Genomic DNA, 13,268 nt, shown 5'->3' with positions numbered 1-13,268 from the left:
TCTCCTTCTGCCTTCAATCTTTCCTAGTATCAGGGTCTTTTCAAATGAGTCAGTTCTTTACATCAGGTGGCCAAAGTTCTAGAGTTTCAGCTTCAGCATCAATCCTTCCAATGAATATTCAGCATTGATTTCCTTTAAGATGAACTGGTTGGATCTTCTTGCAGTCCAAGGGACTCTCAAGAGTATTCTCCAATACCACAGTTCAAAAGCATCAATTTTTCAGTGCTCGGCTTTCTTGATAATTCAATTCTCACATCCATACATGAATATGAGAAAAATCATAGCTTTGAGTAGATGGACTTTGTTGGCAAAATAGTGTCTTTGCTTTTTAATATGCTGTCTATGTTGGTCATAACTTTTCTCCCAAGGAGCAAGTGTCTTAATTTTGTAGCTGCACTCATCATCTACAGTGATTTTGGAGCCACCCAAATTAAGGTCTGTCACTGTTAGCATTTTTTCCCCATCTATTTGCCATGAAGTGATGGGACCAGATGCCATGATCTTAATTTTCTGAATGTAGAGTTTTAAGCCAACTTTTTCACTCTCCTCTTTCATTTTCATCAAGAGGCTCTTTAATTCCTCTTTGCTTTTTTGCCATTAGGGTGGTGTCATCTGCATATGTGAGGTTATTGATATTTCTCCCAGCAGTCTTGATTCCAGCTTGTGTTTCATCCAGTCCAGTGTTTCTCATGATGTACTCAGCATATAAGTTAAATAAGCAGGGTGACAATATACAGCCCTGAAGTACTTCATTCCCAATTCGGGAAATAAAGCAGAAGTTGATATTTTTTTTTCCTGGAACTCTCTTGCTTTTTCAATGATCCAATAGATGTTGGCAATTTGAACTCTGGTTCCTTTGCCTTTTCTAAATGCAACTTGAACATCTGGAATTTCAAGGTTCATGTATGGTTGAAGCCTGCCTTGGAGAACTTTGAGTATTACTTTACTAGTGTATGAGATGAGTGCAATTTTGCAGTAGTTTGAGTATTCTTTTGCATTGCCTTTCTTTGGGATTGGAATGAAAACTGACTTTTTCCAGTCCTGTGGCTACTGATGAGTTTTCCAAATTTGCTGACATATTGAGTGCAGCACTTTCACAGCATCATCTTTTAGGATTTGAAATAGCTCAACTAGAATTCCATCACCTCCACTAGCTTTGTTTGTAGTGATGCTTCCTGTGGCCCACTTGACTTTGTATTTCAGGATGTCTGGCTCTAGTTGAGTGACCACATCACTCTGATTATCTGTGTTTTGAAGATCTTTTTTGTATAGTTCTTCTGTGTATTATTGCCACCTCATCTTAATATCTTCTACAAAAGTAAAAAGACAGGAAGAAATGATGACTTCATATATTTTGGTATCCCATTCTGTCCAATATACTCTAAGTAAAAATAACAATATTTACTATTTCCAATATTATTTAAATTCAAAGAAGTGGCTATTTTGCACATTGATTCCTTTAGTCTAATACATGAAAAAGCAGCAACAAATAAGATAAACCAAACAGAGGAGCCTGGTGGGCTATATTCCATGGGATTGTGAAGAGTTGGACATGACTGAGTAAATAACAGACTTGTTCAAATACAAAATGAAAAGAGAAGGACTTATGCTACCTTAAACTCACTTTCCGAAGTGTACAAAAATAATTCTTATGTAAGGTAACCCACCAGCTTCCTCTGTCCATGGAATTCTCCAGGCAAGTATACTGGAGTGGATTGCCATTTCCTTCTCCAGGGGATCTTCCCAACCCAGGGACTGAACCCAGGTCTCCCTCATGGTGATCAGATTCTTTACCATCTAAGCAACCAAGGAAACTCTGTAAGATAACAGATAGCACTCAAATATAATTTAAAAACTTTTTCTGGTTAACATTATAGAGATTATCTATCATTTGCTTAGCAAAAAGAGAGAAACAGAGAAAATTTAAGGAAGAAAATGAGTGCCCTAATGCTAAGGGCTCCAAATTGCAGAAATAATGCAAGTTGTGCAAATCAGGGCAGTCTAACCAATTGTTTGCCATAAGCTAAGCACTATAAATCAATACAAGGACAAAAGTTTCTGCCAACAACAAATATAAAGGAAAAATAACAACATAATTTCAGTGAAACAGAATTATCTACAGAAACATCAATGTTCAATCATACACAGAATATTATAAGTTACTTAGAGTAAAAAGGGCCAATAAGAACTGAAATTTAATAAGGAATAGTATCAAATCTTATAGATATTCCAATAGGAGAGGATGCAATATAGAGTCAGACCCAGTGGAAATATGCCAACATCCTTAGAATGACTTCATGATTGAAGTGGGCTTTGACTGTGTGAACAGGTTCATCCTATATAAAAATAAATGTCTCTATGATCTACTTCCTGGCTTTAGGTTTAGCCAGGAATCAAACCCAGGCCTCCTGCATTGCAGGTAGATCTTTTACAGTTTGAGCCATCAGGGAAGCCCCACTTTGGAAGTAGCCATGCAGGACTCACACAAGCACACAATACACACAAGCACTGCTGCTGCTAAGTTGCTTCAGTCATCTCCAACTCTCAGCTACCCCATAGACGGCAGCCCACCAGGCTCCCCATCCCTGGGATTCTCCAGGCAAGAACGCTGGAGTGGGTTGCCATTCCCTTCTCCAATGCATGAAAGTGAAAAGTGAAAGTGAAGTTGCTCAGTCGTGTCCAACTCTTAGTGACCCCAAGGACTGCAGCCCACCAGGCTCTCCTGTCCATGGGATTTTCCAACCAAGAGTACTGGCGTGGGGTGCCATTGACTTCTCCAGCACACAAGCACTAGTTTGGCTAAATGAACATAAACTATGGTACATATATATAGTAAACTATTATGAACTTGTTAAAATAGGTAAGAAAACTAATTGCTAAAAGCTGATATGGGGTGATTCTGTGAATATATTGCTAAGTAAGAAAGCAATGTGAAGAAGAATAGAAATGTTCATCCATTGCTGGCAGGAATACAAAAATGGTACATCCACTTCCAATAATATTTCAGAATTTTCTTACAAAACTAAACATGGGCTTCCCAGGTGGCAGGGTGATAAAGAATTCACCTGCCAATGCAAGAGACTCGGATTCAATCCCTGGGTTGAGAAGATCCCCTGGAGGAGGAAATGGCAACCCACTCCAGTATTCTTGCCTGGAAAATTCCATGGACTGAGGAGTCTGGTGGGCTACACAGCTCATGGGGTCGCAAACAGCTCATGCACAAAACGAAGCATACTCTTACCATATAGTCCAGCAATCACCCTCTTAGGTATTTAGCTAAAGTAGGAAATGAACTGTGACATTGGAGAAGACTCTTGAGATTCCCTTGGACTGCAAGGAGATCCACCCAATCCATCCTAAAGGAAATCAGTCCTGGGTGTTCATTGGAAGGACTGATGTTGAAGCTGAAGCTCCAATACTTTGGCCACCCGATGCAGAGAGCTGACTCACTTGAAAAGACCCTCATGTTGGGAAAGATTGTGGGCAGGAGGAGAAGGGGACCATAGAGGATGAGATGGTTGGATGGCATCACCTACTCAATGGACAAGAGTTTGGGTGGACTCTGGGAGTTGGTGATGGACAGGGATGCCTGGCGTGCTGCTGTTCATGGGGTCACAAAGAGTCGAACATGACTGAGTGACTGAACTGAACTGAACTGAGGAAATGAGTGTGCAATCTATATGGCAAAATACTGAAGAGACATAACAAAACAGAAACAGTCATAGATGCAGAGAAAAAACATGTGGTTATCATGGTGCTTGGTGGGAGAGAAGAAAAAAATAAGCAAGGGATGTTAAGAGGTATTGATTTCCACTGCAAAACAAATGAGTCACAAGTATAAAACAACAGAGTGGAGAATATAGCCAAGAGTGAAGTAATAATATCTTTGTGGTGATATAACATAACTAGGTTTATGTTGGTGATCATTTAGACAATGCATAGAAAATAACACCATGCTGTATGTGTGGGAATCCAGCGAGGGTAAAATAAAAGTGTCCAATAGTTCACTATCACAAAGGTCTAGTGGGGAGATGGAGAAACTATTTCCAATTAAGTGACTGAAGTAATTTGTGCGTTTTCTTCTTAAAATTCTTTATCTGTCCTCTGGCATTTAAGAGGTGGATCTTCATGACTGTCCTGATTTACAGTCTGGTTCTTGTAAAGTGTAGCAGCAGGAATCCGAGAAGTGATGTATAACGTTTCCTTATTAGGGGCCACATTTTTGACTAAGCGTACTGAACTGCATGCTTCCTAGGAGATGCCTAACACAGTTTCAGTTCGTTGCTGAACATCCTTAGCTGGATTAGCTAAAGCTGTAACAGTGCACAGTGGGAAGGATCTCACTGTCACATGGCTGCCATCTAAGAATGCTTTGAAAGTGGTGAGAAACTCAATAGCCTTTGCTGTCAAATTCATGACAATGTGCACAGAGTGTTTTCTTCATTTTGACAGTGGCTTCAGCTGCTGTATTAACTCTTCTCTGACTGGTCCTTGCAGGAAATCTTTCCCATCCAACTTTTACCTTTTGGTCCACTTTATCTGATTTACAGTTGCACAGTAGCCATTTATAAGATTCAGGATTGACATCACTAGCAAACGCAGCACAGTGTTTCTTTGCTGCTGGAATGGCCAAGGTCCCAGTCCCATCATCAATAGGACATCTCCAGGTTTGAGAAGTTCTGTGATATGATTGTGTTCTGTTGAGAGATAAGGATTCCAGTAGACTTTTGAAAAATCAAATTCATAGGTGTTATTGTTTTTTCAAACCTTGGTCACTGTATTCTCCTCTCCAGATAGTATTTCCATTTGGAAATTTCAGTAATATCAATATTATTGATTTTGTTTACTGCCGATGTGATTCTTGGATTTTTGCCAATCATAACTTGGCTAATTAAACATTTGTAAGGTAGTTGAAAGATGCTTACTCCTTGGAAGAAAAGTTATGACCAACCTAGATAGCATATTCAAAAGCGGAGGCATTGCTTTGCCAACTAAGGTCAGTCTAGTCAAGGCTATGGTTTTTCCTATGGTCATGTATGGATGTGAGAGTTGGACTGTGAAAAAGGCTGAGCGCCGAAGAATTGATGCGTTTGAACTGTGGTGTTGGATAAAACTCTTGAGAGTCCCTTGGACTGTAAGGAAGTCCAACCAGTCCATTCTGAAGGAGATCAACCCTAGGTGTTCTTTGGAAGGAATGATGCTAAAGCTGAAACTCCAGTACTTTGGCCACCTCATGCAAAGAGTTGACTCATTGGAAAAGACTCTGATGCTGGGAGGTGTTGGGGGCAGGAGAAGAAGGGGACGACAAAGGATGAGATGGCTGGATGGCATCACTGACTCGATTGACGTGAGTCTGAGTAAACTCTGGGAGTTGGTGATGGACAGGGAGGCCTGGCATAATGCGATTCATGGAGTCACAGAGAGTCGGACACGACTGAGCGACTGAACTGAACTGAACTGAAGGTAGTTTATAAACTCAAAATTTCAGGTGGGCAGTGTGCCCAGCTCTGCTAAATCCCGAGGTCACATCTTGACCTTCAGGAAGCACAGCTCTCAAGATTTCTTCTGACTTAAAGTTTTCATAAGCTAGCTCCTAATTATATTTCAATATCTGTGGATTGACATTAAGCTGCTTTAAAATACTGAGTTCCTCTTCCTCAAAGGCATCAGTGGTAAACAATTTATAGGGATCCAACAGAAACAATCTACCTTCTTCATCTTCTGGATCTTCAATCACATGTTTTAGGCCTGGGTGCTGCAGTGTTGCCCTTTCAAGGCATCACAACAGTTTATTGAGTATTTCTTTCCTCTCTTTAAGCTCTGGGATGATGCCTGTCTTTTTAAAAGCTGTTCTATCAAGTTCTGTAATTCCTTGAACATCAGAGGGTGGGGAAACAATTCAGAGTCTCTGTGATTTGTTTCTATTTCAGACATGGTTGAGAACCTTTCTCTTTGATCCAACAAGAAAATACTAGGTGCTATGCTAAGCTTCCATATCAGTGATGCCCAAGGGAGCAGAATCAGTGATGCTGACTCAGTCATTCCTCAGCTTTCCACTTTGAGAAGTCTTCTTAAATCCAAATTGCTTCAATAAGCTCCACATTCTCTTGTGCAGCTCGGATCTTCATGTTGTATAATAAGAACTAATACAGCATGGTAGGTCAATTATACTTCAAAACAAACAACAAGGCATACAAACAAACTCATGGAAAAAGAGATCAGATTTTTCATTACCAGAGACAGAGGGTGAGGGAAGGGGAATTGGATGAAGAAGGTGAAAAAGTGCTACAAAAGCAGACTTGATTAAGCTTATTGAGAAAGGATTGAAGAAAGTTGAGATAGGCCTAGGTAGGCATCTTGTGTCTAACAATTAGCCAAGGTGTGAATACAAAAGAAGAATTCTTGAGTAAAATTAAAAGTGCTACCCCAGTGTACACATGTGAATGATAAGACAAGGAAATGGATTATTGAAATGGAGACATTTTAGTGGTTTGGATGTAGGATCAAACCCATCACAACATTTCCTTAAGCCAAACGTGAATCCAGAGCAAGGTACTAACTTTCTTCAATTCTATGAAGGCTGAGAGATGTGAGGAAGGTACAGAAGAAAAGTTTGAAGCTAGCAGATGTTTATTCATGAGGTTTAAGGAAAAAAGATATTTCCATAATATCTTGTGCGATGTGAAGCAGCAAATGCTGATGTAGAACTGCAGCAAGTTATCCAGAAGATCTAGACAAAATAATAAACGAAGGTGCTATACTAAACAGCAGATTTTTAGTGCAGACAAAGCAGATTTATATTGGAAGAGGATGCCATCTAAGACGTTCATAGCTAGTAAAGAGAAGTCAGTGCCTGGCTTAAACATTTCACAGAACAGAGTGACACTCTTTTTAGGGTCTAATGTACTTGGTGACTTAAAGTTGAAGTTGATGCTCTTTTACCATCTAGAAAATCTTGGGACCCTTAAGAATTATGCTAGATTTATTCTCCTATGCTTTCCAAATGGAAAAACAAAGCCTGGATTACAACACATCTGTTCACAACATGGCTTACTGAATAGTTTAAGCCTACTGTGAAGAACTACTATAATAAAAAAAATCCTTTCAAAGTAATACTGCTTATTAACAGTGCACCTGGTAAACTAAGAATTCTGGTGGAGATGTGCAATAAGATTCATGTTCCTTTCATGTCCACTGACATAAATTCATTTGTAACTCAGATCAAGAAATAAGATCACATTTCAAAATTTTAACTTCAAGGGCTACATTTCATAAGGTTATAGCTGCCACAGATATACTGATATATCTAATATATCTGGACAAATTAAATTAAATGGTAAGGATTCACCATCTTAGATCCCCTTAAGAACATTTGTGATTCAGAGGAAGCAGTCAAATATAAATATTAAAATGAGCTTTGAAAAAGTTGATTCCAATCTTGATGATTTGGAGGGGTTCAAAACTTCAGTGGAGAAAGTAACTGTACATTCAGTGGAAATAGCAAGAGAAGTGGGATAAGAAATAAATCCAAAAGGTGTGTGAGTTGCACAATTTCATAAGAAATTGAAGGGAGGAGAATTTGCTTCATATGTATGAGGATATAAAGTGATTTCTTGAGATGAAAACTACTGCTGGTGAAGATTCTGTGAAGATCGTTGAAATAACAACAGGATTGAGAATACTACATGCATTTAATTGTTAAGAAGTGACAGAGTTTGAAGAGATTACTCTAATTCTAAAAGAAATTCCACTATGGGTAAAAAGCTATCAAACAGCATTGCATATTGCAGAAAAATCCTCCGTGAAAGGAAAAATCAGTCACTGTGACAACTTTCAGTCTAATTTTAAGAAATTGCCAGAACCATCCCAACTTCAGCAACACGACTCTGATCAGATAGCAGTCATCAACCTCAAGACAAGACCTTCCTCCAACAAAGTATTTTGACTCCTTGAAGACTCAGATGTTAGTCAGCATTTTTAACAATAAGATTTTTAACTATGTACATACTTTTTAACATATATTGTTATTTCATATTTAATGGATTGGTGTATAAACAACATTTTTATACACTGGGAAACCAAAAAATGTGTGTGACTTGCTTTATCGCAACTTTCATTTGTTGCAGTAGTCTGGAACTGAATCTGCAATGTCTCCAAGTTGTGCCTGTACCAAATTAATACCAAATACCTGAGAAGGAAAAAGTATAGCTAATCAAATAATTTTCAATAATCCAAGTAAAGACATACCCTACTTATAAAAGTTTGAAAGAGCTACAATGAAATTTGAACATTACTTAATAGTTTCAAAAATTTTAAATGTATGTATTTATCAATTTCATAACTTTTGTATATGTTGTAGTGCTGAGTAGATGAGTAAATACACTGGTAGAGCTGACAGCCAGAATTCTAAATGTGGGAGAAAAGTGTAAGTGTTAGTTGTGTCCATCTCTTTGCGACCCCATGAACTATTGCCCACCAGGCTGCTCTGTCCATGGGATTCCCCAGGCAAGAACACTGGAGTGGGCATCCATTCCCTTCTTCAGAGCATCTTCTCAACCTAGGGATCAAACCTGTGTCTCCTGCCTTGCAGGCAAATTCTTTAACATCTGAGCCACCAAGGAAGCAAATAAGGGAGAAAGAGATACAAAAGTGTAATGGGAAATTTACAAGGGAAAGCCTTTTGGTATTGAGATGGAATTTGAGATTTCAATATAAATCTATAAATTATGAATTTATAGTAAAACCTCAAATTCCAAATTATATACATTATGTGTTTCTGCTAAACATGTCCAACTCTTTGCCACCACATAGACTGTAGTACGCCAGGCTCCTTTGTCCATGGGGTTCTCCAGGCAAGAGTACTGGAGTGGGTTGCCATGCATTCCTCCAGGAGATCTTCCTGATCCAGGAATTAAGCCCACATCTCTTAGGTCTCCTGCACTGGCAGGGAGGTTGTTTACCACTAGCACCACCTGAGAAACTCAATGTCAAAATTATCATATGCATGGTATATAATTAAATATGTATTATGCTTTATCATCTATAGAGATACAATCCCTAGCTTTGTCTGTTGAAAACACTAAGACATAATGATAACAAAGCAGCATACCTAGTACTGTAGACTGCTTGTCTACCCCTAAATTTTTGTGCTGAAACCTAATTGCAGTACAATGGAATCTGGAAGCGAGAACTTTAGAACAGTGATCCCCAACATTTTTGGCAGAAACAAACTTTTTGGAAGACAGTTGTCCACCAACTAAGGCCTAGGGGAAGAGGGGAATGGCTTCAGAATGATTTTCATAAGAATTTCACAACCTAGATTCTTCTCAAGTGCAGCTCATAGTGGAGTTCACAATCTTATGAGAATCTAATATCACCATTGATGTGATAGGAGGCGGAGCTCAGACAAGTGATGTAAAATAGCTGTAAATACAGATGAAGCTTAACTCACCCACTGGCTACTCAGCTCCTGCTGTGCAACCAGTTCTTAACAGGTCATGGACAACTACCAGTCTGTGGCTCAGGGTTTGGGGATCCATGCTTTAGGAGGTAACTAGCTCATAAGGGTGGCATCCTCATGAATAAGATTAATGCCCATTAACACATGTCTCTGGAAGCCACCATGTGAGGTTACAGTGAGAAGCTGGCCATCTATGAACCGTGAAGCATAACCTTACCAGACACAGATTATGTGGGCACCTTAATCTTGTACTTCCCAGGATCCAGAACTGTGAGAAAATTTTTCTCTTTTTTTTAAACCACCCAGTCTATCATATTTTTGCTATTGTTGTTATGTGTGAGTGCAAGCTCAGTTGTGTCCAATTCTTTGCTACCCCATGATATATAGTCCACCAGGTTCCAGGCAGGAATACTAGAGTGGGTTACAATTTCCTCCTCCATGGGATCTTCCTTATTTTTAGTATAGTAGCCTTTAAAAAGTAAGATATCTAGAATCCCTCCATCTTAATATTGGTTTCTAAATATGCCATTCATTTCAAAATAAGTAGGACTTCCTGAGAAAATGTATGGATTCCATGACTGCCAGAGGAGAGTTACAAAGGTGAACCATGAACCTCTTCTTGGTTCAGAAATTAAAGAAAGGCTCAGAAATGAATACAGACATGTTAAAAGAACATTTAATCCTTCAGAGGGCCATGCAAGTGTCTTCTGAATATCATATTTCTCTGACATGGGTGATTTATTTGATTTCCTTTTCTCCTTGGGCCACACTCCATAACTTTTGGTCTCTGAGGTCTCTGCGTTAAGGCAAAAAGTCTAGTCTTATTCAAACACTTTCTGAGGTGCTCAGTTAACCCACAAGAACCCTGTGCCTCCCTGTCAAACAAACAAACTAGAGAAAAGACTGATTTAAGCTGATCTAATGTACTTATTCTTTCTTCTGTCCATCACAGGATATTCAACCAAGAAAATAAAGCCAATTGTCTGTCATTGCTATCATCAACCAAGTTTATCACTGATTGTTTTATCTTGCCATTTTAGTTTTTCTTTCCTGCAAGAGTGAGCTGATATTGTGGGTACTGAATCCAAGTGGCACATCTTAATAAATCCCAAAGGAGTAGGTAGACTATACTTAATTTTTGACAGCTTTCTCTCGGTGTCTCTCATATCACACAGAAGCAAGCATACAAGCACACATGCACACATCCCACTAACACACAAACTGCAATACAGTAATGTATATGCACTTTTTCATAGTTTTTACACTCAAAATTACATCATAAACATTTCATATATAAGTTATCTTTGAAATCATCAACTTAAAAATTGCACAATATTCTAGTATTGGTTGGATTTTCTGGGTAATAGACCAATCAAGAGTGTGTTGATATATAATTGACATACAGAGCATTGCCAGTATTTACTAAAATAAATGTCATTGTTATGATTATTACTTAGCATAAATATTTGATCACATATTTTATGACATCCTTAGGATCATTTCTAAGATTTATAATTGGAGAGAGAGTCATTAGTTTTTTAAAAGATCTAATTCCATCTATATAGTATTTCCAAATGGACTTCTAAACCATCTGAAAGCAATACAAATTATTGTTAATTAAGGATTCATTAACTATTTAGATGTTTAAGATGTCATTATTAGAAATGAAACATTTTTTAATAGTGACAGATGCTTCCTTTATAATTTTTTTTTTTTGATTTAGAGTATAGTTCTGGAGAAGAATATGATACAACTATATGGTAATAAGTGATACCAGTTGCCATTTCGTCTAGATAGCAAATAATGAAAGAAAAAGCAGATTGAAAAATTACATGTAATTTAATTACCTAATTTCTTATCATCTCAGTAAAAGCCTATTACAGCAGACCTTTATGTTTTACCTCTCTAGCTCCTTCACAGTATCTGATAGTGTTTTGCTCAGTGTGTGATATGTAACTGCTCAACTGAAATAATACAGAGTTCTTTTATTTAAAGCCTATAAAAAATTATGGGAATTTCATTTTTATAAGTATGGCCAATATTTCAAAAGCAACTCCAAGATGAATATCTTTCTTGTAAAATAAAATACAATTAAAAAAAATTTCAAATCCTGTTCCATATCATTTAATTTTAGATAACATTTGTACTTCTATTGCTAATTTTTAAACTTTAAATTATGTACCAAAGAAATATAAAGTATCATATAATAACACTGATTAAGTATAAAATTTTAAAAAGGATAAGTTATTTTTAGTTAGAAAATTGCTTTTCCGTTTGGGAAATAAAGAAAATACATCATTGGTTAAGTTACTGAATGAAGAGCCAAAATTATTTGCAAGGATCACATTAATTTTAACGTCATAGAGATAACATATTAAATACAACATATATCAGATTTTTGGCTGATAGAGATTATTTTAAATAACAAAAGCCATATTAATTAAAAAAATAAGAACATAGTAAAGACTGAATTTCTGTATGACTAAAAATCAGACTATGCCTTTGTTAATCAAGCGATACTAGTGATTTAGTGTGGCCACTTCCAAGATTTTCATCAATATCTAAGCATCAACAAAGAGTAACATGACATACACTCATAGTTGAAAGATCAAAATTAATTCATAAACATTGTGATTTATTTATTTATTGGATGACTCAATATTAAAAAGATGCAATTCTTTCCAAACTCATTAGAGTTTATATAATCTAAATTTTAGCCCAATAGGAGTAATTTTAATTTAACAGCATAGCAAAATATTTGCTAAACATTAGCAAAATGTTTCTGAACTGTTTGGGAATATTTACTTTAAAAAAAATATCAGGCAAAGTACTTGAATTAGATTGTATAATTTATTATTAAAAATAAGAAACATGTCCCAAAAAGTGTCCAAATAACTTGAAAAGACATCTTATAAGAAGATTTCCATGTCTGACGCAGCATGCCTATGATGAAGAGAGATGTTCAAAACGTATGTATGAATTAAAGATTTTAAAATTAAAAAAAAATAAATAAATTAATTTAAAAAAATAAAAAAATAAAAAAAATAAAAATAAAATATCTAATGTTAAAAAAAAAAGAAGATTTCCAACTGTCCTATGAAAAAGTGCTCAACTTTAATAATAATTAGAAAAATAAAAATTTAAACCCCAAACATACACCTTAAACACTGAGCACAATGACCAACATTAAAAAGTGATATTAACTCCTAGGTTTATTCTTACAAAATGTGTGCATGTTTGCAGTAATAATAATAGTGAAAAACTTTAAAAGAATGAAGATATTACCTATCAATAACACAACAAATGAATAAATTGTGTGATGTTTATACAAGAAACACTATCTAGCAATAAAAACAAATGAACTACAGCTATGTAAACTACATAGGTCCATCTCACAGCTCTTAAGAAAATAACATAGATATGAAAATTATACTTCTTCTCTTTCCATTTATATTTCTGTATGTGTCCTGGCGTGCTAAGTCACTTCAGTAATGTCCAACTCTGGACATGAAATATTAATATTGCCAGTTATTCTTATTTTAATCTTCAGACAATAATGTTATCTATCTTATGTTACTGTGAGTCTTGAGTTAATGGACATGAAGTGATGAACACAGTGAACATGACTTAATATTTCATATTCAGTTCTTACAACTAGGTATTCAGAGATGGTATTCACCTTACTAGAGTGACTTCAAATAACTCATACCTAATACAAGTTAAAAAAATAAAAATATGTTCTTAACAAAATTGTCAATATTGATTTTCTATACCCTAACAGAAGTAAAAAAAAAAAAAAGAAAGAAAA

At 36.4% G+C, this 13,268-nt stretch overlaps 1 pseudogene; it reads right to left on the bottom strand.

The window, feature by feature from the left end:
• Nucleotides 1-4,083: 4,083 nt before the first annotated feature.
• Nucleotides 4,084-6,103, bottom strand: LOC101122130 (tRNA (guanine(37)-N1)-methyltransferase-like; annotated as a pseudogene).
• Nucleotides 6,104-13,268: the final 7,165 nt, after the last annotated feature.

This window comes from Ovis aries, chromosome 15 (genome assembly GCF_016772045.2).
Source record: "Ovis aries strain OAR_USU_Benz2616 breed Rambouillet chromosome 15, ARS-UI_Ramb_v3.0, whole genome shotgun sequence".
Classification (NCBI taxonomy): Eukaryota; Metazoa; Chordata; class Mammalia; order Artiodactyla; family Bovidae; genus Ovis; species Ovis aries.
This window is presented reverse-complemented; position numbering and strand designations above follow the sequence as displayed.